The sequence below is a fragment of the Schistocerca serialis genome, chromosome 11 (assembly GCF_023864345.2).
Source record: "Schistocerca serialis cubense isolate TAMUIC-IGC-003099 chromosome 11, iqSchSeri2.2, whole genome shotgun sequence".
Lineage (NCBI taxonomy): Eukaryota > Metazoa > Arthropoda > Insecta > Orthoptera > Acrididae > Schistocerca > Schistocerca serialis.
This window is the reverse complement of record NC_064648.1, coordinates 2,404,450-2,431,926: the sequence shown is the minus strand read 5'-3', so window position 1 is coordinate 2,431,926 and position 27,477 is coordinate 2,404,450.

The window sequence follows — 27,477 nt, the reverse complement described above, 5'->3', positions numbered from 1 at the left end:
GCAAAAATGATAGTGAATTGTAACGTTCAGCGCCTCCTAATGACGATAGAGCACTCAAATTGCGTCGCGATCCAATACATCGTCCTCCAGCCGACTTGTCTCCAAGGGTCTATTGCTGCCTCGGGCACCTTATGGTCGTTCTCCTGTGAGTTTAGATTATCGAATCCGACGCAAAAATGATAGTTAATTGTAAGGTTTAGGGCCTCCTAATGACGATGGGACACTCAAATTGCGTCGAGATTCAATACATCGTCCTCCAGCCGACTTGTCTCCAAGGGTCTATTGCTGCCTCGGGCACCTTATGGTCGTTCTCCTGTGAGTCTAGATTTTCGAACCCGACGCTAAAATGATAGTTAATTGTAACGTTCAGGGCCTCCTAATGCCGATGGAACACTCAAATTGCGTCGAGATTCAATACATCGGCCTCCAGCCGACTTGTCTCCAAGGGTCTATTGCTGCCTCGGGCACCTTATGGTCGTTGTCCTGTGAGTCTAGATTTTCGAATCCGACGCAAAAATTATAGTTAATTGTAACGTTCAGGGCCTTCTAATGACGATGGAACACTCAAATTGCGTCGAGATTCAATACATCGTCCTCCAGCCTACTTGTCTCCAAGGGGATATCGCTGCCTCGGGCACCACATGGTCCTTCTCCTGTGAGTCTAGATTTTCGAATCCGACGCAAAAATGATAGTGAATTGTAACGTTCAGCGCCTCCTAATGACGATAGAAGACTCAAATTGCGTCGCGATCCAATACATCGTCCTCCAGCCGACTTGTCTCCAAGGGTCTATTGCTGCCTCGGGCACCTTATGGTCGTTCTCCTGTGAGTCTAGATTTTCGAATCCGACGCAAATATGATAGTTAATTGTAACGTTCAGGGCCTTGTAATGACGATGGAACACTCAAATTGCGTCGAGATTCAATACATCGGCCTCCAGCCGACTTGTCTCCAAGGGTCTATTGCTGCCTCGGGCACCTTATGGTCGTTGTCCTGTGAGTCTAGTCTTTCGAATCCGACGCAATAATGATAGTTAATTGTAACGTTCAGGGCCTTCTAATGACGATGGAACACTCAAATTGCGTCGAGATTCAATACTTCGTCCTCCAGCCGACTTGTCTCCAAGGGTCTATTGCTGCCTCGGGCACCTTATGGTCGTTCTCCTGTGAGTCTAGATTTTCGAATCCGACGCAAAAATGATAGTTAATTGTAACGTTCAGGGCCTTGTAATGACGATGGAACACTCAAATTGCGTCGAGATTCAATACATCGGCCTCCAGCCGACTTGTCTCCAAGGGTCTATTGCTGCCTCGGGCACCTTATGGTCGTTGTCCTGTGAGTCTAGATTTTCGAATCCGACGCAAAAATGATAGTTAATTGTAACGTTCAGGGCCTTCTAATGACGATGGAACACTCAAATTGCGTCGACATTCAATACATCGTCCTCCAGCCGACTTGTCTCCAAGGGTCTATTGCTGCCTCGGGCACCTTATGGTCGTTCTCCTGTGAGTCTAGATTTTCGAATCCGACGCAAAAATGATAGTTAATAATAACGTTCAGGGCCTTGTAATGACGATGGAACACTCAAATTGCGTCGAGATTCAATACATCGGCCTCCAGCCGACTTGTCTCCAAGGGTCTATTGCTGCCTCGGGCACCTTATGGTCGTTCTCCTGTGAGTCTAGATTATCGAATCCGACGCAAAAATGATAGTTAATTATAACGTTCAGGGCCTCCTAATGCCGATGGAACACTCAAATTGCGTCGAGATTCAATACATCGGCCTCCAGCCGACTTGTCTCCAAGGGTCTATTGCTGCCTCGGGCACCTTATGGTCGTTGTCCTGTGAGTCTAGATTTTCGAATCCGACGCAAAAATGATAGTTAATTGTAACGTTCAGGGCCTTCTAATGACGATAGAACACTCAAATTGCGTCGAGATTCAATACATCGTCCTCCAGCCTACTTGTCTCCAAGGGGATATCGCTGTCTCGGGCACCACATGGTCCTTCTCCTGTGAGTCTAGATTTTCGAATCCGACGCAAAAATGATAGTGAATTGTAACGTTCAGCGCCTCCTAATGACGATAGAAGACTCAAATTGCGTCGCGATCCAATACATCGTCCTCCAGCCGACTTGTCTCCAAGGGTCTATTGCTGCCTCGGGCACCTTATGGTCGTTCTCCTGTGAGTTTAGATTATCGAATCCGACGCTAAAATGATAGTTAATTGTAAGGTTTAGGGCCTCCTAATGACGATGGGACACTCAAATTGCGTCGAGATTCAATACATCGTCCTCCAGCCGACTTGTCTCCAAGGGTCTATTGCTGCCTCGGGCACCTTATGGTCGTTCTCCTGTGAGTCTAGATTTTCGAACCCGACGCTAAAATGATAGTTAATTGTAACGTTCAGGGGCTCCTAATGCCGATGGAACACTCAAATTGCGTCGAGATTCAATACATCGGCCTCCAGCCGACTTGTCTCCAAGGGTCTATTGCTGCCTCGGGCACCTTATGGTCGTTGTCCTGTGAGTCTAGATTTTCGAATCCGACGCAAAAATTATAGTTAATTGTAACGTTCAGGGCCTTCTAATGACGATGGAACACTCAAATTGCGTCGAGATTCAATACATCGGCCTCCAGCCTACTTGTCTCCAAGGGGATATCGCTGCCTCGGGCACCACATGGTCCTTCTCCTGTGAGTCTAGATTTTCGAATCCGACGCAAAAATGATAGTGAATTGTAACGTTCAGCGCCTCCTAATGACGATAGAAGACTCAAATTGCGTCGCGAACCAATACATCGTCCTCCAGCCGACTTGTCTCCAAGGGTCTATTGCTGCCTCGGGCACCTTATGGTCGTTCTCCTGTGAGTCTAGATTTTCGAATCCGACGCAAAAATGATAGTTAATTGTAACGTTCAGGGCCTTGTAATGACGATGGAACACTCAAATTGCATCGAGATTCAATACATCGGCCTCCAGCCGACTTGTCTCCAAGGGTCTATTGCTGCCTCGGGCACCTTATGGTCGTTGTCCTGTGAGTCTATATTTTCGAATCCGACGCAAAAATGATAGTGAATTGTAACGTTCAGCGCCTCCTAATGACGATAGAAGACTCAAATTGCGTCGCGATCCAATACATCGTCCTCCAGCCGACTTGTCTCCAAGGGTCTATTGCTGCCTCGGGCACCTTATGGTCGTTCTCCTGTGAGTCTAGATTTTCGAATCCGACGCAAAAATAATAGTTAATTGTAACGTTCAGGGCCTCCTAATGCCGATGGAACACTCAAATTGCGTCGAGATTCAATACATCGGCCTCCAGCCGACTTGTCTCCAAGGGTCTATTGCTGCCTCGGGCACCTTATGGTCGTTGTCCTGTGAGTCTAGATTTTCGAATCCGACGCAAAAATGATAGTTAATTGTAACGTTCAGGGCCTTCTAATGACGATGGAACACTCAAATTGCGTCGAGATTCAATACATCGGCCTCCACCCTACTTGTCTCCAAGGGGATATCGCTGCCTCGGGCACCACATGGTCCTTCTCCTGTGAGTATAGATTTTCGAATCCGACGCAAAAATGATAGTGAATTGTAACGTTCAGCGCCTCCTAATGACGATAGAAGACTCAAATTGCGTCGCGATCCAATACATCGTCCTCCAGCCGACTTGTCTCCAAGGGTCTATTGCTGCCTCGGGCACCTTATGGTCGTTCTCCTGTGAGTTTAGATTATCGAATCCGACGCAAAAATGATAGTTAATTGTAAGGTTTAGGGCCTCCTAATGACGATGGGACACTCAAATTGCGTCGAGATTCAATACATCGTCCTCCAGCCGACTTGTCTCCAAGGGTCTATTGCTGCCTCGGGCACCTTATGGTCGTTCTCCTGTGAGTCTAGATTTTCGAACCCGACGCTAAAATGATAGTTAATTGTAACGTTCAGGGCCTCCTAATGCCGATGGAACACTCAAATTGCGTCGAGATTCAATACATCGGCCTCCAGCCGACTTGTCTCCAAGGGTCTATTGCTGCCTCGGGCACCTTATGGTCGTTGTCCTGTGAGTCTAGATTTTCGAATCCGACGCAAAAATTATAGTTAATTGTAACGTTCAGGGCCTTCTAATGACGATGGAACACTCAAATTGCGTCGAGATTCAATACATCGACCTCCAGCCTACTTGTCTCCAAGGGGATATCGCTGCCTCGGGCACCACATGGTCCTTCTCCTGTGAGTCTAGATTTTCGAATCCGACGCAAAAATGATAGTGAATTGTAACGTTCAGCGCCTCCTAATGACGATAGAAGACTCAAATTGCGTCGCGATCCAATACATCGTCCTCCAGCCGACTTGTCTCCAAGGGTCTATTGCTGCCTCGGGCACCTTATGGTCGTTCTCCTGTGAGTCTAGATTTTCGAATCCGACGCAAAAATGATAGTTAATTGTAACGTTCAGGGCCTTGTAATGACGATGGAACACTCAAATTGCGTCGAGATTCAATACATCGGCCTCCAGCCGACTTGTCTCCAAGGGTCTATTGCTGCCTCGGGCACCTTATGGTCCTTGTCCTGTGAGTCTAGATTTTCGAATCCGACGCAAAAATGATAGTTAATTGTAACGTTCAGGGCCTTCTAATGACGATGGAACACTCAAATTGCGTCGAGATTCAATACTTCGTCCTCCAGCCGACTTGTCTCCAAGGGTCTATTGCTGCCTCGGGCACCTTATGGTCGTTCTCCTGTGAGTCTAGATTTTCGAATCCGACGCAAAAATGATAGTTAATTGTAACGTTCAGGGCCTTGTAATGACGATGAACACTCAAATTGCGTCGAGATTCAATACATCGGCCTCCAGCCGACTTGTCTCCAAGGGTCTATTGCTGCCTCGGGCACCTTATGGTCGTTCTCCTGTGAGTTTAGATTATCGAATCCGACGCAAAAATGATAGTTAATTGTAAGGTTTAGGGCCTCCTAATGACGATGGGACACTCAAATTGCGTCGAGATTCAATACATCGTCCTCCAGCCGACTTGTCTCCAAGGGTCTATTGCTGCCTCGGGCACCTTATGGTCGTTCTCCTGTGAGTCTAGATTTTCGAACCCGACGCTAAAATGATAGTTAATTGTAACGTTCAGGGGCCTCCTAATGCCGATGGAACACTCAAATTGCGTCGAGATTCAATACATCGGCCTCCAGCCGACTTGTCTCCAAGGGTCTATTGCTGCCTCGGGCACCTTATGGTCGTTGTCCTGTGAGTCTAGATTTTCGAATCCGACGCAAAAATTATAGTTAATTGTAACGTTCAGGGCCTTCTAATGACGATGGAACACTCAAATTGCGTCGAGATTCAATACATCGACCTCCAGCCTACTTGTCTCCAAGGGGATATCGCTGCCTCGGGCACCACATGGTCCTTCTCCTGTGAGTCTAGATTTTCGAATCCGACGCAAAAATGATAGTGAATTGTAACGTTCAGCGCCTCCTAATGACGATAGAAGACTCAAATTGCGTCGCGATCCAATACATCGTCCTCCAGCCGACTTGTCTCCAAGGGTCTATTGCTGCCTCGGGCACCTTATGGTCGTTCTCCTGTGAGTCTAGATTTTCGAATCCGACGCAAAAATGATAGTTAATTGTAACGTTCAGGGCCTTGTAATGACGATGGAACACTCAAATTGCGTCGAGATTCAATACATCGGCCTCCAGCCGACTTGTCTCCAAGGGTCTATTGCTGCCTCGGGCACCTTATGGTCGTTGTCCTGTGAGTCTAGATTTTCGAATCCGACGCAAAAATGATAGTTAATTGTAACGTTCAGGGCCTTCTAATGACGATGGAACACTCAAATTGCGTCGAGATTCAATACTTCGTCCTCCAGCCGACTTGTCTCCAAGGGTCTATTGCTGCCTCGGGCACCTTATGGTCGTTCTCCTGTGAGTCTAGATTTTCGAATCCGACGCAAAAATGATAGTTAATTGTAACGTTCAGGGCCTTGTAATGACGATGGAACACTCAAATTGCGTCGAGATTCAATACATCGGCCTCCAGCCGACTTGTCTCCAAGGGTCTATTGCTGCCTCGGGCACCTTATGGTCGTTCTCCTGTGAGTTTAGATTATCGAATCCGACGCAAAAATGATAGTTAATTGTAAGGTTTAGGGCCTCCTAATGACGATGGGACACTCAAATTGCGTCGAGATTCAATACATCGTCCTCCAGCCGACTTGTCTCCAAGGGTCTATTGCTGCCTCGGGCACCTTATGGTCGTTCTCCTGTGAGTCTAGATTTTCGAACCCGACGCTAAAATGATAGTTAATTGTAACGTTCAGGGCCTCCTAATGCCGATGGAACACTCAAATTGCGTCGAGATTCAATACATCGGCCTCCAGCCGACTTGTCTCCAAGGGTCTATTGCTGCCTCGGGCACCTTATGGTCGTTGTCCTGTGAGTCTAGATTTTCGAATCCGACGCAAAAATTATAGTTAATTGTAACGTTCAGGGCCTTCTAATGACGATGGAACACTCAAATTGCGTCGAGATTCAATACATCGACCTCCAGCCTACTTGTCTCCAAGGGGATATCGCTGCCTCGGGCACCACATGGTCCTTCTCCTGTGAGTCTAGATTTTCGAATCCGACGCAAAAATGATAGTGAATTGTAACGTTCAGCGCCTCCTAATGACGATAGAAGACTCAAATTGCGTCGCGATCCAATACATCGTCCTCCAGCCGACTTGTCTCCAAGGGTCTATTGCTGCCTCGGGCACCTTATGGTCGTTCTCCTGTGAGTCTAGATTTTCGAATCCGACGCAAAAATGATAGTTAATTGTAACGTTCAGGGCCTTGTAATGACGATGGAACACTCAAATTGCGTCGAGATTCAATACATCGGCCTCCAGCCGACTTGTCTCCAAGGGTCTATTGCTGCCTCGGGCACCTTATGGTCGTTGTCCTGTGAGTCTAGATTTTCGAATCCGACGCAAAAATGATAGTTAATTGTAACGTTCAGGGCCTTCTAATGACGATGGAACACTCAAATTGCGTCGAGATTCAATACTTCGTCCTCCAGCCGACTTGTCTCCAAGGGTCTATTGCTGCCTCGGGCACCTTATGGTCGTTCTCCTGTGAGTCTAGATTTTCGAATCCGACGCAAAAATGATAGTTAATTGTAACGTTCAGGGCCTTGTAATGACGATGGAACACTCAAATTGCGTCGAGATTCAATACATCGGCCTCCAGCCGACTTGTCTCCAAGGGTCTATTGCTGCCTCGGGCACCTTATGGTCGTTGTCCTGTGAGTCTAGATTTTCGAATCCGACGCAAAAATGATAGTTAATTGTAACGTTCAGGGCCTTCTAATGACGATGGAACACTCAAATTGCGTCGCGATCCAATACATCGTCCTCCAGCCGACTTGTCTCCAAGGGTCTATTGCTGCCTCGGGCACCTTATGGTCGTTCTCCTGTGAGTTTAGATTATCGAATCCGACGCAAAAATGATAGTTAATTGTAAGGTTTAGGGCCTCCTAATGACGATGGGACACTCAAATTGCGTCGAGATTCAATACATCGTCCTCCAGCCGACTTGTCTCCAAGGGTCTATTGCTGCCTCGGGCACCTTATGGTCGTTCTCCTGTGAGTCTAGATTTTCGAACCCGACGCTAAAATGATAGTTAATTGTAACGTTCAGGGCCTCCTAATGCCGATGGAACACTCAAATTGCGTCGAGATTCAATACATCGGCCTCCAGCCGACTTGTCTCCAAGGGTCTATTGCTGCCTCGGGCACCTTATGGTCGTTGTCCTGTGAGTCTAGATTTTCGAATCCGACGCAAAAATTATAGTTAATTGTAACGTTCAGGGCCTTCTAATGACGATGGAACACTCAAATTGCGTCGAGATTCAATACATCGGCCTCCAGCCTACTTGTCTCCAAGGGGATATCGCTGCCTCGGGCACCACATGGTCCTTCTCCTGTGAGTCTAGATTTTCGAATCCGACGCAAAAATGATAGTGAATTGTAACGTTCAGCGCCTCCTAATGACGATAGAAGACTCAAATTGCGTCGCGATCCAATACATCGTCCTCCAGCCGACTTGTCTCCAAGGGTCTATTGCTGCCTCGGGCACCTTATGGTCGTTCTCCTGTGAGTCTAGATTTTCGAATCCGACGCAAAAATGATAGTTAATTGTAACGTTCAGGGCCTTGTAATGACGATGGAACACTCAAATTGCGTCGAGATTCAATACATCGGCCTCCAGCCGACTTGTCTCCAAGGGTCTATTGCTGCCTCGGGCACCTTATGGTCGTTGTCCTGTGAGTCTAGATTTTCGAATCCGACGCAAAAATGATAGTTAATTGTAACGTTCAGGGCCTTCTAATGACGATGGAACACTCAAATTGTGTCGAGATTCAATACTTCGTCCTCCAGCCGACTTGTCTCCAAGGGTCTATTGCTGCCTCGGGCACCTTATGGTCGTTCTCCTGTGAGTCTAGATTTTCGAATCCGACGCAAAAATGATAGTTAATTGTAACGTTCAGGGCCTTGTAATGACGATGGAACACTCAAATTGCGTCGAGATTCAATACATCGGCCTCCAGCCGACTTGTCTCCAAGGGTCTATTGCTGCCTCGGGCACCTTATGGTCGTTGTCCTGTGAGTCTAGATTTTCGAATCCGACGCAAAAATGATAGTTAATTGTAACGTTCAGGGCCTTCTAATGACGATGGAACACTCAAATTGCGTCGAGATTCAATACATCGTCCTCCAGCCGACTTGTCTCCAAGGGTCTATTGCTGCCTCGGGCACCTTATGGTCGTTCTCCTGTGAGTCTAGATTTTCGAATCCGACGCAAAAATGATAGTTAATTATAACGTTCAGGGCCTTGTAATGACGATGGAACACTCAAATTGCGTCGAGATTCAATACATCGGCCTCCAGCCGACTTGTCTCCAAGGGTCTATTGCTGCCTCGGGCACCTTATGGTCGTTCTCCTGTGAGTCTAGATTATCGAATCCGACGCAAAAATGATAGTTAATTATAACGTTCAGGGCCTCCTAATGCCGATGGAACACTCAAATTGCGTCGAGATTCAATACATCGGCCTCCAGCCGACTTGTCTCCAAGGGTCTATTGCTGCCTCGGGCACCTTATGGTCGTTGTCCTGTGAGTCTAGATTTTCGAATCCGACGCAAAAATGATAGTTAATTGTAACGTTCAGGGCCTTCTAATGACGATGGAACACTCAAATTGCGTCGCGATCCAATACATCGTCCTCCAGCCGACTTGTCTCCAAGGGTCTATTGCTGCCTCGGGCACCTTATGGTCGTTCTCCTGTGAGTTTAGATTATCGAATCCGACGCAAAAATGATAGTTAATTGTAAGGTTTAGGGCCTCCTAATGACGATGGGACACTCAAATTGCGTCGAGATTCAATACATCGTCCTCCAGCCGACTTGTCTCCAAGGGTCTATTGCTGCCTCGGGCACCTTATGGTCGTTCTCCTGTGAGTCTAGATTTTCGAACCCGACGCTAAAATGATAGTTAATTGTAACGTTCAGGGCCTCCTAATGCCGATGGAACACTCAAATTGCGTCGAGATTCAATACATCGGCCTCCAGCCGACTTGTCTCCAAGGGTCTATTGCTGCCTCGGGCACCTTATGGTCGTTGTCCTGTGAGTCTAGATTTTCGAATCCGACGCAAAAATTATAGTTAATTGTAACGTTCAGGGCCTTCTAATGACGATGGAACACTCAAATTGCGTCGAGATTCAATACATCGGCCTCCAGCCTACTTGTCTCCAAGGGGATATCGCTGCCTCGGGCACCACATGGTCCTTCTCCTGTGAGTCTAGATTTTCGAATCCGACGCAAAAATGATAGTGAATTGTAACGTTCAGCGCCTCCTAATGACGATAGAAGACTCAAATTGCGTCGCGATCCAATACATCGTCCTCCAGCCGACTTGTCTCCAAGGGTCTATTGCTGCCTCGGGCACCTTATGGTCGTTCTCCTGTGAGTCTAGATTTTCGAATCCAACGCAAAAATGATAGTTAATTGTAACGTTCAGGGCCTTGTAATGACGATGGAACACTCAAATTGCGTCGAGATTCAATACATCGGCCTCCAGCCGACTTGTCTCCAAGGGTCTATTGCTGCCTCGGGCACCTTATGGTCGTTGTCCTGTGAGTCTAGATTTTCGAATCCGACGCAAAAATGATAGTTAATTGTAACGTTCAGGGCCTTCTAATGACGATGGAACACTCAAATTGCGTCGAGATTCAATACATCGGCCTCCAGCCGACTTGTCTCCAAGGGTCTATTGCTGCCTCGGGCACCTTATGGTCGTTGTCCTGTGAGTCTAGATTTTCGAATCCGACGCAAAAATGATAGTTAATTGTAACGTTCAGGGCCTTCTAATGACGATGGAACACTCAAATTGCGTCGCGATCCAATACATCGTCCTCCAGCCGACTTGTCTCCAAGGGTCTATTGCTGCCTCGGGCACCTTATGGTCGTTCTCCTGTGAGTTTAGATTATCGAATCCGACGCAAAAATGATAGTTAATTGTAAGGTTTAGGGCCTCCTAATGACGATGGGACACTCAAATTGCGTCGAGATTCAATACATCGTCCTCCAGCCGACTTGTCTCCAAGGGTCTATTGCTGCCTCGGGCACCTTATGGTCGTTCTCCTGTGAGTCTAGATTTTCGAACCCGACGCTAAAATGATAGTTAATTGTAACGTTCAGGGCCTCCTAATGCCGATGGAACACTCAAATTGCGTCGAGATTCAATACATCGGCCTCCAGCCGACTTGTCTCCAAGGGTCTATTGCTGCCTCGGGCACCTTATGGTCGTTGTCCTGTGAGTCTAGATTTTCGAATCCGACGCAAAAATTATAGTTAATTGTAACGTTCAGGGCCTTCTAATGACGATGGAACACTCAAATTGCGTCGAGATTCAATACATCGGCCTCCAGCCTACTTGTCTCCAAGGGGATATCGCTGCCTCGGGCACCACATGGTCCTTCTCCTGTGAGTCTAGATTTTCGAATCCGACGCAAAAATGATAGTGAATTGTAACGTTCAGCGCCTCCTAATGACGATAGAAGACTCAAATTGCGTCGCGATCCAATACATCGTCCTCCAGCCGACTTGTCTCCAAGGGTCTATTGCTGCCTCGGGCACCTTATGGTCGTTCTCCTGTGAGTCTAGATTTTCGAATCCGACGCAAAAATGATAGTTAATTGTAACGTTCAGGGCCTTGTAATGACGATGGAACACTCAAATTGCGTCGAGATTCAATACATCGGCCTCCAGCCGACTTGTCTCCAAGGGTCTATTGCTGCCTCGGGCACCTTATGGTCGTTGTCCTGTGAGTCTAGATTTTCGAATCCGACGCAAAAATGATAGTTAATTGTAACGTTCAGGGCCTTCTAATGACGATGGAACACTCAAATTGCGTCGAGATTCAATACTTCGTCCTCCAGCCGACTTGTCTCCAAGGGTCTATTGCTGCCTCGGGCACCTTATGGTCGTTCTCCTGTGAGTCTAGATTTTCGAATCCGACGCAAAAATGATAGTTAATTGTAACGTTCAGGGCCTTGTAATGACGATGGAACACTCAAATTGCGTCGAGATTCAATACATCGGCCTCCAGCCGACTTGTCTCCAAGGGTCTATTGCTGCCTCGGGCACCTTATGGTCGTTGTCCTGTGAGTCTAGATTTTCGAATCCGACGCAAAAATGATAGTTAATTGTAACGTTCAGGGCCTTCTAATGACGATGGAACACTCAAATTGCGTCGACATTCAATACATCGTCCTCCAGCCGACTTGTCTCCAAGGGTCTATTGCTGCCTCGGGCACCTTATGGTCGTTCTCCTGTGAGTCTAGATTTTCGAATCCGACGCAAAAATGATAGTTAATTATAACGTTCAGGGCCTTGTAATGACGATGGAACACTCAAATTGCGTCGAGATTCAATACATCGGCCTCCAGCCGACTTGTCTCCAAGGGTCTATTGCTGCCTCGGGCACCTTATGGTCGTTCTCCTGTGAGTCTAGATTATCGAATCCGACGCAAAAATGATAGTTAATTATAACGTTCAGGGCCTCCTAATGCCGATGGAACACTCAAATTGCGTCGAGATTCAATACATCGGCCTCCAGCCGACTTGTCTCCAAGGGTCTATTGCTGCCTCGGGCACCTTATGGTCGTTGTCCTGTGAGTCTAGATTTTCGAATCCGACGCAAAAATGATAGTTAATTGTAACGTTCAGAGCCTTCTAATGACGATGGAACACTCAAATTGCGTCGCGATCCAATACATCGTCCTCCAGCCGACTTGTCTCCAAGGGTCTATTGCTGCCTCGGGCACCTTATGGTCGTTCTCCTGTGAGTTTAGATTATCGAATCCGACGCAAAAATGATAGTTAATTGTAAGGTTTAGGGCCTCCTAATGACGATGGGACACTCAAATTGCGTCGAGATTCAATACATCGTCCTCCAGCCGACTTGTCTCCAAGGGTCTATTGCTGCCTCGGGCACCTTATGGTCGTTCTCCTGTGAGTCTAGATTTTCGAACCCGACGCTAAAATGATAGTTAATTGTAACGTTCAGGGGCTCCTAATGCCGATGGAACACTCAAATTGCGTCGAGATTCAATACATCGGCCTCCAGCCGACTTGTCTCCAAGGGTCTATTGCTGCCTCGGGCACCTTATGGTCGTTGTCCTGTGAGTCTAGATTTTCGAATCCGACGCAAAAATTATAGTTAATTGTAACGTTCAGGGCCTTCTAATGACGATGGAACACTCAAATTGCGTCGAGATTCAATACATCGGCCTCCAGCCTACTTGTCTCCAAGGGGATATCGCTGCCTCGGGCACCACATGGTCCTTCTCCTGTGAGTCTAGATTTTCGAATCCGACGCAAAAATGATAGTGAATTGTAACGTTCAGCGCCTCCTAATGACGATAGAAGACTCAAATTGCGTCGCGATCCAATAAATCGTCCTCCAGCCGACTTGTCTCCAAGGGTCTATTGCTGCCTCGGGCACCTTATGGTCGTTCTCCTGTGAGTCTAGATTTTCGAATCCGACGCAAAAATGATAGTTAATTGTAACGTTCAGGGCCTTGTAATGACGATGGAACACTCTAATTGCGTCGAGATTCAATACATCGGCCTCCAGCCGTCTTGTATCCAAGGGTCTATTGCTGCCTCGGGCACCTTATGGTCGTTGTCCTGTGAGTCTAGATTTTCGAATCCGACGCAAAAATGATAGTTAATTGTAACGTTCAGGGCCTTCTAATGACGATGGAACACTCAAATTGCGTCGAGATTCAATACTTCGTCCTCCAGCCGACTTGTCTCCAAGGGTCTATTGCTGCCTCGGGCACCTTATGGTCGTTCTCCTGTGAGTCTAGATTTTCGAATCCTACGCAAAAATGATAGTTAATTGTAACGTTCAGGGCCTTGTAATGACGATGGAACACTCAAATTGCGTCGAGATTCAATACATCGGCCTCCAGCCGACTTGTCTCCAAGGGTCTATTGCTGCCTCGGGCACCTTATGGTCGTTGTCCTGTGAGTCTAGATTTTCGAATCCGACGCAAAAATGATAGTTAATTATAACGTTCAGGGCCTTCTAATGACGATGGAACACTCAAATTGCGTCGAGATTCAATACATCGTCCTCCAGCCGACTTGTCTCCAAGGGTCTATTGCTGCCTCGGGCACCTTATGGTCGTTCTCCTGTGAGTCTAGATTTTCGAATCCGACGCAAAAATGATAGTTAATTATAACGTTCAGGGCCTTGTAATGACGATGGAACACTCAAATTGCGTCGAGATTCAATACATCGGCCTCCAGCCGACTTGTCTCCAAGGGTCTATTGCTGCCTCGGGCACCTTATGGTCGTTCTCCTGTGAGTCTAGATTATCGAATCCGACGCAAAAATGATAGTTAATTATAACGTTCAGGGCCTCCTAATGCCGATGGAACACTCAAATTGCGTCGAGATTCAATACATCGGCCTCCAGCCGACTTGTCTCCAAGGGTCTATTGCTGCCTCGGGCACCTTATGGTCGTTGTCCTGTGAGTCTAGATTTTCGAATCCGACGCAAAAATGATAGTTAATTGTAACGTTCAGGGCCTTCTAATGACGATGGAACACTCAAATTGCGTCGAGATTCAATACATCGTCCTCCAGCCTACTTGTCTCCAAGGGGATATCGCTGCCTCGGGCACCACATGGTCCTTCTCCTGTGAGTCTAGATTTTCGAATCCGACGCAAAAATGATAGTGAATTGTAACGTTCAGCGCCTCCTAATGACGATAGAAGACTCAAATTGCGTCGCGATCCAATACATCGTCCTCCAGCCGACTTGTCTCCAAGGGTCTATTGCTGCCTCGGGCACCTTATGGTCGTTCTCCTGTGAGTCTAGATTTTCGAATCCGACGCAAAAATGATAGTTTATTGTAACGTTCAGGGCCTTGTAATGACGATGGAATTCTCAAATTGCGTCGAGATTCAATACATCGGACTCCAGCCGACTTGTCTCCAAGGGTCTATTGCTGCCTGGGGCACCTTATGGTCGTTGTCCTGTGGGTCTAGATTTTCGAATCCGACGCAAAAATGATAGTTAATTGTAACGTTCAGGGCCTTCTAATGACGATGGAACACTCAAATTGCGTCGAGATTCAATACTTCGTCCTCCAGCCGACTTGTCTCCAAGGGTCTATTGCTGCCTCGGGCACCTTATGGTCGTTCTCCTGTGAGTCTAGATTTTCGAATCCGAAGCAAAAATGATAGTTAATTGTAACGTTCAGGGCCTTGTAATGACGATGGAACACTCAAATTGCGTCGAGATTCAATACATCGGCCTCCAGCCGACTTGTCTCGAAGGGTCTATTGCTGCCTTGGGCACCTTATGGTCGTTGTCCTGTGAGTCTAGATTTTCGAATCCGACGCAAAAATGATAGTTAATTGTAACGTTCAGGGCCTTCTAATGACGATGGAACACTCAAATTGCGTCGAGATTCAATACATCGTCCTCCAGCCGACTTGTCTCCAAGGGTCTATTGCTGCCTCGGGCACCTTATGGTCGTTCTCCTGTGAGTCTAGATTTTCGAATCCGACGCAAAAATGATAGTTAATTGTAACGTTCAGGGCCTTGTAATGACGATGGAACACTCAAATTGCGTCGAGATTCAATACATCGGCCTCCAGCCGACTTGTCTCCAAGGGTCTATTGCTGCCTCGGGCACCTTATGGTCGTTCTCCTGTGAGTTTAGATTATCGAATCCGACGCAAAAATGATAGTTAATTATAACGTTCAGGGCCTCCCAATGCCGATGGAACACTCAAATTGCGTCGAGATTCAATACATCGGCCTCCAGCCGACTTGTCTCCAAGGGTCTATTGCTGCCTCGGGCACCTTATGGTCGTTGTCCTGTGAGTCTAGATTTTCGAATCCGATGCAAAAATGATAGTTAATTGTAACGTTCAGGGCCTTCTAATGACGATGGAACACTCAAATTGCGTCGAGATTCAATACATCGTCCTCCAGCCTACTTGTCTCCCAGGGGATATCGCTGCCTCGGCCACCACATGGTCCTTCTCCTGTGAGTCTACATTTTCGTATCCGACGCAAAAATGATAGTGAATTGTAACGTTCAGCGCCTCCTAATGACGATAGAAGACTCAAATTGCGTCGCGATCCAATACATCGTCCTCCAGCCGACTTGTCTCCAAGGGTCTATTGCTGCCTCGGGCACCTTATGGTCGTTCTCCTGTGAGTCTAGATTTTCGAATCCGACGCAAAAATGATAGTTAATTGTAACGTTCAGGGCCTTGTAATGACGATGGAACACTCAAATTGCGTCGAGATTCAATACATCGGCCTCCAGCCGACTTGTCTCCAAGGGTCTATTGCTGCCTCGGGCACCTTATGGTCGTTGTCCTGTGAGTCTGGATTTTCGAATCCACGCAAAAATGATAGTTAATTGTAACGTTCAGGGCCTTCTAATGACGATGGAACACTCAAATTGCGTCGAGATTCAATACATCGTCCTCCAGCCGACTTGTCTCCAAGGGTCTATTGCTGCCTCGGGCACCTTATGGTCGTTCTCCTGTGAGTCTAGATTTTCGAACCCGACGCAAAAATGATAGTTAATTGTAACGTTCAGGGCCTCCTAATGCCGATGGAACACTCAAATTGCGTCGAGATTAAATACATCGGCCTCCAGCCGACTTGTCTCCAAGGGTCTACTGCTGCCTCGGGCACCTTATGGTCGTTCTCCTGTGAGTTTAGATTATCGAACCCGACGCAAAAATGATAGTTAATTATAACGTTCAGGGCCTCCTAATGCCGATGGAACACTCAAATTGCGTCGAGATTCAATACATCGGCCTCCAGCCGACTTGTCTCCAAGGGTCTATTGCTGCCTCGGGCTCCTTATGGTCGTTGTCCTGTGAGTCTAGATTATCGAATCCGACGCAAAAATGATCGTTAATTATAACGTTCAGGGCCTCCTAATGACGATGGAACACTCAAATTGCGTCGAGATTCAATACATCGGCCTCCAGCCGACTTGTCTCCAAGGGTCTATTGCTGCCTCGGGCACCTTATGGTTGTTCTCCTGTGAGTTTAGATTATCGAATCCGACGCAAAAATGATAGTTAATTATAACGTCCAGGGCCTCCTAATGCCGATGGAACACTCAAATTGCGTCGAGATTCTATACATCGGCCTCCAGCCGACTTGTCTCCAAGGGTCTATTGCTGCCTCGGGCACCTTATGGTCGTTGTCCTGTGAGTCTAGATTTTCGAATCCGACGCAAAAATGATAGTTAATTGTAACGTTCAGGGCCTTCTAATGACGATGGAACACTCAAATTGCGTCGAGATTCAATACATCGGCCTCCAGCCGACTTGTCTCCAAGGGGATATCGCTGCCTCGGGCACCACATGGTCCTTCTCCTGTGAGTCTAGATTTTCGAATCCGACGCAAAAATGATAGTGAATTGTAACGTTCAGCGCCTCCTAATGACGATAGAAGACCCAAATTGCGTCGCGATCCAATACATCGTCCTCCAGCCGACTTGTCTCCAAGGGTCTATTGCTGCCTCGGGCACCTTATGGTCGTTGTCCTGTGAGTCTAGATTTTCGAATCCGACGCAAAAATGATAGTTAATTGTAACGTTCAGGGCCTCCTAATGCCGATGGAACACTCAAATTGCGTCGAGATTCAATACATCGGCCTCCAGCCGACTTGTCTCCAAGGGTCTATTGCTGCCTCGGGCACCTTATGGTCGTTGTCCTGTGAGTCTAGATTTTCGAATCCGACGCAAAAATGATAGTTAATTGTAACGTTCACGGCCTTCTAATGACGATGGAACACTCAAATTGCGTCGAGATACAATACATCGTCCTCCAGCCGACTTGTCTCCAAGGATCTAATGCTGCCTCGGGCACTTTATGGTCGTTCTCTTGTAATTCTAGATTTTCGAATCCGACGCAAAAATGATAGTTAATTGTAACGTTCAGGGCCGCCTAATGACGATGGAACTCTCAAATTGCGTCGAGATTCAATACATCGTCCTCCAGCCGACTTGTCTCCAAGGGTCTATTGCTGCCTCGGGCACCTTATGGTCGTTGTCCTGTGAGTCTAGATTTTCGAATCCGACGCAAAAATGATAGTTAATTGTAACGTTCAGGGCCTCCTAATGCCGATGGAACACTCAAATTGCGTCGAGATTCAATACATCGGCCTCCAGCCGACTTGTCTCCAAGGGTCTATTGCTGCCTCGGGCACCTTATGGTCGTTCTCCTGTGAGTCTAGATTTTCGAATCCGACGCAAAAATGATAGTTAATTGTAACGTTCAGGGCCTTGTAATGACGATGGAACACTCAAATTGCGTCGAGATTCAATATATCGGCCTCCAGCCGACTTGTCTCCAAGGGTCTATTGCTGCCTCGGGCACCTTATGGTCGTTCTCCTGTGAGTTTAGATTATCGAATCCGACGCAAAAATGATAGTTAATTATAACGTTCAGGGCCTCCTAATGCCGATGGAACACTCAAATTGCGTCGAGATTCAATACATCGGCCGCCAGCCGACTTCTCTCCAAGGGTCTATTGCTGCCTCGGGCACCTTATGGTCGTTGTCCTGTGAGTCTAGATTTTCGAATCCGACGCAAAAATGATAGTTAATTATAACGTTCAGGACCTTCTAATGACGATGGAACACTCAAATTGCGTCGAGATTCAATACATCGGCCTCCAGCCTACTTGTCTCCAAGGGGATATCGCTGCCTCGTGCACCACATGGTCCTTATCCTGTGAGTCTAGATTTTCGAATCCGACGCAAAAATGATAGTGAATTGTAACGTTCAGCGCCTCCTAATGACGATAGAAGACTCAAATTGCGTCGCGATCCAATACATCGTCCTCCAGCCGACTTGTCTCCAAGGGTCTATTGCTGCCTCGGGCACCTTATGGTCGTTCTCCTGTGAGTCTAGATTTTCGATCCGACGCAAAAATGATAGTTAATTGTAACGTTCAGGGCCTTGTAATGACGATGGAACACTCAAATTGCGTCGAGATTCAATACATCGGCCTCCAGCCGACTTGTCTCCAAGGGTCTATTGCTGCCTCGGGCACCTTATGGTCGTTGTCCTGTGAGTCTAGATTTTCGAACCCGACGCAAAAATGATAGTTAATTGTAACGTTCAGGGCCTTGTAATGACGATGGAACACTCAAATTGCGTCGAGATTCAATACATCGGCCTCCAGCCGACTTGTCTCCAAGGGTCTATTGCTGCCTCGGGCACCTTATGGTCGTTGTCCTGTGAGTCTAGATTTTCGAATCCGACGCAAAAAAGATAGTTAATTGTAACGTTCAGGGCCTTGTAATGACGATGGAACACTCAAATTGCGTCGAGATTCAATACATCGTCCTCCAGCCGACTTGTCTCCAAGGGTCTATTGCTGCCTCGGGCACCTTATGGTCGTTCTCCTGTGAGTCTAGATTTTCGAATCCGACGCAAAAATGATAGTTAATTGTAACGTTCAGGGCCTTGTAATGACGATGGACTACTCAAATTGCGTCGAGATTCAATACATCGGCCTCCAGCCGACTTGTCTCCAAGGGTCTATTGCTGCCTCGGGCACCTTATGGTCGTTGTCCTGTGAGTCTAGATTTTCGAATCCGACGCAAAAATGATAGTTAATTGTAACGTTCAGCGCCTCCTAATGACGATAGAAGACTCGAATTGCGTCGCGATCCAATACATCGTCCTCCAGCCGACTTGTCTCCAAGGGTCTATTGCTGCCTCGGGCACCTTATGGTCGTTCTCCTGTGAGTTTAGATTATCGAATCCGACGCAAAAATGATAGTTAATTATAACGTTCAGGGCCTCCTAATGCCGATGGAACACTCAAATTGCGTCGAGATTCAATACATCGGCCTCCAGCCGACTTGTCTCCAAGGGTCTATTGCTGCCTCGGGCACCTTATGGTCGTTCTCCTGTGAGTTTAGATTATCGAATCCGACGCAAAAATGATAGTTAATTATAACGTTAAGGCCTCCTAATGCCGATGGAACACTCAAATTGCGTCGAGATTCAATACATCGGCCTCCAGCCTACTTGTCTCCAAGGGGATATCGCTGCCTCGGGCACCATATGGTCCTTCTCCTGTGAGTCTAGATTTTCGAATCCGACGCAAAAATGATAGTGAATTATAACGTTCAGCGCCTCCTAATGACGATAGAAGACTCAAATTGCGTCGCGATCCAATACATCGTCCTCCAGCCGACTTGTCTCCAAGGGTCTATTGCTGCCTCGGGCACCTTATTGTCGTTGTCCTGTGAGTCTAGATTTTAGAATCCGACGCAAAAATGATAGTTAATTGTAACGTTCAGGGCCTTCTAATGACGATGGAACACTCAAATTGCGTCGAGATTCAATACATCGGCCTCCAGCCTACTTGTCTCCAAGGGGATATCGCTGCCTCGGGCACCACATGGTCCTTCTCCTGTGAGTCTAGATTTTCGAATCCGACGCAAAAATGATAGTGAATTGTAACGTTCAGCGCCTCCTAATGACGATAGAAGACTCAAATTGCGTCGCGATCCAATACATCGTCCTCCAGCCGACTTGTCTCCAAGGGTCTATTGCTGCCTCGGGCACCTTATGGTCGTTCTCCTGTGAGTCTAGATTTTCGAATCCGACGCAAAAATGATAGTTAATTGTAACGTTCAGGGCCTTATAATGACGATGGAACACTCAAATTGCGTCGAGATACAATACATCGTCCTCCAGCCGACTTGTCTCCAAGGATGTAATGCTGCCTCGGGCACTTTATGGTCGTTCTCTTGTAATTCTAGATTTTCGAATCCGACGCAAAAATGATAGTTAATTGTAACGTTCAGGGCCGCCTAATGACGATGGAACTCTCAAATTGCGTCGAGATTCAATACATCGTCCTCCAGCCGACTTGTCTCCAAGGGTCTATTGCTGCCTCGGGCACCTTATGGTCGTTCTCCTGTGAGTCTAGATTTTCGAACCCGACGCTAAAATGATAGTTAATTGTAACGTTCAGGGCCTCCTAATGCCGATGGAACACTCAAATTGCGTCGAGATTCAATTCATCGGCCTCCAGCCGACTTGTCTCGAAGGGTCTATTGCTGCCTCGGGCACCTTATGGTCGTTCTCCTGTGAGTCTAGATTTTCGAACCCGACGCAAAAATGATAGTTAATTGTAACGTTCAGGGCCTCCTAATGCCGATGGAACACTCAAATTGCGTCGAGAATCAATACATCGGCCTCCAGCCGACTTTCTCCAAGGGTCTATTGCTGCATCGGGCACCTTATGGTCGTTCTCCTGTGAGTCTAGATTTTCGAATCCGACGGAAAAATGATAGTTAATTGTAACGTTCAGGGCCTTGTAATGACGATGGAACACTCAAATTGCGTCGAGATTCAATACATCGGCCTCCAGCCGACTTGTCTCCAAGGGTCTATTGCTGCCTCGGGCACCTTATGGTCGTTCTCCTGTGAGTTTAGATTATCGAAACCGACGCAAAAATGATAGTTAATTATAACGTTCAGGGCCTCCTAATGCCGATGAAACACTCAAATTATGTCGAGATTCAATACATCGGCCTCCAGCCGACTTGTCTCCAAGGGTCTATTGCTGCCTCGGGCACCTTATGGTCGTTGTCCTGTGAGTCTTGATTTTCGAATCCGACGCAAAAATGATAGTTAATTGTAACGTTCAGGGCCTTCTAATGACGATGGAACACTCAAATTGCGTCGAGATTCAATACATCGGCCTCCAGCCTACTTGTCTCCAAGGGGATATCGCTGCCTCGGACACCACATGGTCCTTCTCCTGTGAGTCTAGATTTTCGAATCCGACGCAAAAATGATAGTGAATTGTAACGTTCAGCGCCTCCTAATGACGATAGAAGACTCAAATTGCGTCGCGATCCAATACATCGTCCTCCAGCCGACGTGTCTCGAAGGGTCTATTGCTGCCTCGGGCACCTTATGGTCGTTCTCCTGTGAGTCTAGATTTTCGAATCCGACGCAAAAATGATAGTTAATTGAAACGTTCAGGGCCTTCTAATGACGATGGAACACTCAAATTGCGTCGAGATTCAATACATCGTCCTCCAGCCGACTTGTCTCCAAGGGTCTATTGCTGCCTCGGGCACCTTATGGTCGTGCTCCTGTGAGTCTAGATTTTCGAACCCGACGCAAAAATGATAGTTAATTGTAACGTTCAGCGCCTCCTAATGACGATAGAAGACTCAAATTGCGTCGCGATCCAATACATCGTCCTCCAGCCGACTTGTCTCCAAGGGTCTATTCCTGCCTCGGGCACCTTATGGTCGTTCTCCTGTGAGTCTAGATTTTCGAATCCGACGCAAAAAAGATAGTTAATTGTAACGTTCAGGGCCTTGTTATGACGATGGAACACTCAATTTGCGTCGAGATACAATACATCGTCCTCCAGCCGACTTGTCTCCAAGGATCTAATGCTGCCTCTGGCACTTTATGGTCGTTCTCTTGTAATTCTAGATTTTCGAATCCGACGCAAAAATGATAGTTAATTGTAACGTTCAGGGCCGCCTAATGACGATGGAACTCTCAAATTGCGTCGAGATTCAATACATCGTCCTCCAGCCGACTTGTCTCCAAGGGTCTATTGCTGCATCGGGCACCTTATGGTCGTTCTCCTGTGAGTCTAGATTTTCGAACCCGACGCTAAAATGATAGTTAATTGTAACGTTCAGGGCCTCCTAATGCCGATGGAACACTCAAATTGCGTCGAGATTCAATACATCGTCCTCCAGCCGACTTGTCTCGAAGGGTCTATTGCTGCCTCGGGCACCTTATGGTCGTTCTCCTGTGAGTCTAGATTTTCGAACCCGACGCAAAAATGATAGTTAATTGTAACGTTCAGGGCCTCCTAATGCCGATGGAATACTCAAATTGCGTCGAGATTCAATACATCGGCCTGCAGCCGACTTGTCTCCAAGGGTCTATTGCTGCATCGGGCACCTTATGGTCGTTCTCCTGTGAGTCTAGATTTTCGAATCCGACGGAAAAATGATAGTTAATTGTAACGTTCAGGGCCTTGTAATGACGACGGAACACTCAAATTGCGTCGAGATTCAATACATCGGCCTCCAGCCGACTTGTCTCCAAGGGTCTATTGCTGCCTCGGGCACCTTATGGTCGTTCTCCTGTGAGTCTAGATTTTCGAACCCGACGCTAAAATGATAGTTAATTGTAACGTTCAGGGCCTCCTAATGCCGATGGAACACTCAAATTGCGTCGAGATTCAATACATCGGCATCCAGCCTACTTGTCTCCAAGGGGATATCGCTGCCTCGGGCACCATATAGTCCTTCTCCTGTGAGTCTAGATTTTCGAATCCGACGCAAAAATGATAGTGAATTATAACGTTCAGCGCCTCCTAATGACGATAGAAGACTCAAATTGCGTCGCGATCCAATACATCGTCCTCCAGCCGAATTGTCTCCAAGGGTCTATTGCTGCCTCGGGCACCTTATGGTCGTTGTCCTGTGAGTCTAGATTTTAGAATCCGACGCAAAAATGATAGTTAATTGTAACGTTCAGGGCCTTCTAATGACGATGGAACACTCAAATTGCGTCGAGATTCAATACATCGGCCTCCAGCCGACTTGTCTCCAAGGGTCTATTGCTGCCTCGGGCACCTTATGGTCGTTCTCCTGTGAGTTTAGATTATCGAAACCGACGCAAAAATGATAGTTAATTATAACGTTCAGGGCCTCCTAATGCCGATGGAACACTCAAATTATGTCGAGATTCAATACATCGGCCTCCAGCCGACTTGTCTCCAAGGGTCTATTGCTGCCTCGGGCACCTTATGGTCGTTGTCCTGTGAGTCTAGATTTTCAAATCCGACGCAAAAATGATAGTTAATTGTAACGTTCAGGGCCTTCTAATGACGATGGAACACTCAAATTGCGGCGAGATTCAATACATCGGCCTCCAGCCTACTTGTCTCCAAGGGGATATCGCTGCCTCGGACACCACATGGTCCTTCTCCTGTGAGTCTAGATTTTCGAATCCGACGCAAAAATGATAGTGAATTGTAACGTTCAGCGCCTCCTAATGACGATAGAAGACTCAAATTGCGTCGCGATCCAATACATCGTCCTCCAGCCGACGTGTCTCGAAGGGTCTATTGCTGCCTCGGGCACCTTATGGTCGTTCTCCTGTGAGTCTAGATTTTCGAATCCGACGCAAAAATGATAGTTAATTGTAACGTTCAGGGCCTTCTAATGACGATGGAACACTCAAATTGCGTCGAGATTCAATACATCGTCCTCCAGCCGACAGGTCTCCAAGGGTCTATTGCTGCCTCGGGCACCTTATGGTCGTTCTCCTGTGAGTCTAGATTTTCGAACCCGACGCAAAAATGATGTTTAATTGTAACGTTCAGCGCCTCCTAATGACGATAGAAGACTCAAATTGCGTCGCGATCCAATACATCGTCCTCCAGCCGACTTGCCTCCAAGGGTCTATTGCTGCCTCGGGCACCTTATGGTCGTTCTCCTGTGAGTCTAGATTTTCGAATCCGACGCAAAAAAGATAGTTAATTGTAACGTTCAGGGCCTTGTTATGACGATGGAACACTCAAATTGCGTCGAGATACAATACATCGTCCTCCAGCCGACTTGTCTCCAAGGATCTAATGCTGCCTCTGGCACTTTATGGTCGTTCTCTTGTAATTCTAGATTTTCGAATCCGACGCAAAAATGATAGTTAATTGTAACGTTCAGGGCCGCCTAATGACGATGGAACTCTCAAATTGCGTCGAGATTCAATACATCGTCCTCCAGCCGACTTGTCTCCAAGGGTCTATTGCTGCCTCGGGCACCTTATGGTCGTTCTCCTGTGAGTCTAGATTTTCGAACCCGACGCTAAAATGATAGTTAATTGTAACGTTCAGGGCCTCCTAATGCCGATGGAACACTCAAATTGCGTCGAGATTCAATACATCGTCCTCCAGCCGACTTGTCTCGAAGGGTCTATTGCTGCCTCGGGCACCTTATGGTCGTTCTCCTGTGAGTCTAGATTTTCGAACCCGACGCAAAAATGATAGTTAATTGTAACGTTCAGGGCCTCCTAATGCCGGTGGAACACTCAAATTGCGTCGAGATTCAATACATCGGCCTCCAGCCGACTTGTCTCCAAGGGTCTATTGCTGCATCGGGCACCTTATGGTCGTTCTCCTGTGTGTCTAGATTTTCGAATCCGACGCAAAAATGATAGTTAATTGTAACGTTCAGGGCCTTGTAATGACGATGGAACACTCAAATTGCGTCGAGATACAATACATCGTCCTCCAGCCGACTTGTCTCCAAGGATCTAATGCTGCCTCGGGCACTTTATGGTCGTTCTCTTGTAATTCTAGATTTTCGAATCCGACGCAAAAATGATAGTTAATTGTAACGTTCAGGGCCGCCTAATGACGATGGAACTCTCAAATTGCGTCGAGATTCAATACATCGTCCTCCAGCCGACTTGTCTCCAAGGGTCTATTGCTGCCTCGGGCACCTTATGGTCGTTCTCCTGTGAGTCTAGATTTTCGAACCCGACGCTAAAATGATAGTTAATTGTAACGCTCAGGGCCTCCTAATGCCGATGGAACACTCAAATTGCGTCGAGATTCAATACATCGGCCTCCAGCCGACTTGTCTCCAAGGGTCTATTGCTGCCTCGGGCACCTTATGGTCGTTCTCCTGTGAGTCTAGATTTTCGAACCCGACGCAAAAATGATAGTTAATTGTAACGTTCAGGGCCTCCTAATGCCGATGGAACACTCAAATTGCGTCGAGAATCAATACATCGGCCTCCAGCCGACTTTCTCCAAGGGTCTATTGCTGCATCGGGCACCTTATGGTCGTTCTCCTGTGAGTCTAGATTTTCGAATCCGACGGAAAAATGATAGTTAATTGTAACGTTCAGGGCCTTGTAATGACGATGGAACACACAAATTGCGTCGAGATTCAATACATCGGCCTCCAGCCGACTTGTCTCCAAGGGTCTATTGCTGCCTCGGGCACCTTATGGTCGTTCTCCTGTGAGTTTAGATTATCGAAACCGACGCAAAAATGATAGTTAATTATAACGTTCAGGGCCTCCTAATGCCGATGGAACACTCAAATTATGTCGAGATTCAATACATCGGCCTCCAGCCGACTTGTCTCCAAGGGTCTATTGCTGCCTCGGGCACCTTATGGTCGTTGTCCTGTGAGTCTAGATTTTCGAATCCGACGCAAAAATGATAGTTAATTGTAACGTTCAGGGCCTTCTAATGACGATGGAACACTCAAATTGCGTCGAGATTCAATACATCGGCCTCCAGCCTACTTGTCTCCAAGGGGATATCGCTGCCTCGGACACCACATGGTCCTTCTCCTGTGAGTCTAGATTTTCGAATCCGACGCAAAAATGATAGTGAATTGTAACGTTCAGCGCCTCCTAATGACGATAGAAGACTCAAATTGCGTCGCGATCCAATACATCGTCCTCCAGCCGACGTGTCTCGAAGGGTCTATTGCTGCCTCGGGCACCTTATGGTCGTTCTCCTGTGAGTCTAGATTTTCGAATCCGACGCAAAAATGATAGTTAATTGTAACGTTCAGGGCCTTCTAATGACGATGGAACACTCAAATTGCGTCGAGATTCAATACATCGTCCTCCAGCCGACTTGTCTCCAAGGGTCTATTGCTGCCTCGGGCACCTTATGGTCGTTCTCCTGTGAGTCTAGATTTTCGAACCCGACGCAAAAATGATAGTTAATTGTAACGTTCAGCGCCTCCTAATGACGATAGAAGATTCAAATTGCGTCGCGATCCAATACATCGTCCTCCAGCCGACTTGTCTCCAAGGGTCTATTGCTGCCTCGGGCACCTTATGGTCGTTCTCCTGTGAGTCTAGATTTTCGAATCCGACGCAAAAAAGATAGTTAATTGTAACGTTCAGGGCCTTGTTATGACGATGGAACACTCAAATTGCGTCGAGATACAATACATCGTCCTCCAGCCGACTTGTCTCCAAGGATCTAATGCTGCCTCTGGCACTTTATGGTCGTTCTCTTGTAATTCTAGATTTTCGAATCCGACGCAAAAATGATAGTTAATTGTAACGTTCAGGGCCGCCTAATGACGATGGAACTCTCAAATTGCGTCGAGATTCAATACATCGTCCTCCAGCCGACTTGTCTCCAAGGGTCTATTGCTGCCTCGGGCACCTTATGGTCGTTCTCCTGTGAGTCTAGATTTTCGAACCCGACGCTAAAATGATAGTTAATTGTAACGTTCAGGGCCTCCTAATGCCGATGGAACACTCAAATTGCGTCGAGATTCAATACATCGTCCTCCAGCCGACTTGTCTCGAAGGGTCTATTGCTGCCTCGGGCACCTTATGGTCGTTCTCCTGTGAGTCTAGATTTTCGAACCCGACGCAAAAATGATAGTTAATTGTAACGTTCAGGGCCTCCTAATGCCGATGGAACACCCAAATTGCGTCGAGATTCAATACATCGGCATCCAGCCTACTTGTCTCCAAGGGGATATCGCTGCCTCGGGCACCATATGGTCCTTCTCCTGTGAGTCTAGATTTTCGAATCCGACGCAAAAATGATAGTGAATTATAACGTTCAGCGCCTCCTAATGACGATAGAAGACTCAAATTGCGTCGCGATCCAATACATCGTCCTCCAGCCGACTTGTCTCCAAGGGTCTATTGCTGCCTCGGGCACCTTATGGTCGTTGTCCTGTGAGTCTAGATTTTAGAATCCGACGCAAAAATGATAGTTAATTGTAACGTTCAGGGCCTTCTAATGACGATGGAACACTCAAATTGCGTCGAGATTCAATACATCGGCCTCCAGCCTACTTGTCTCCAAGGGGATA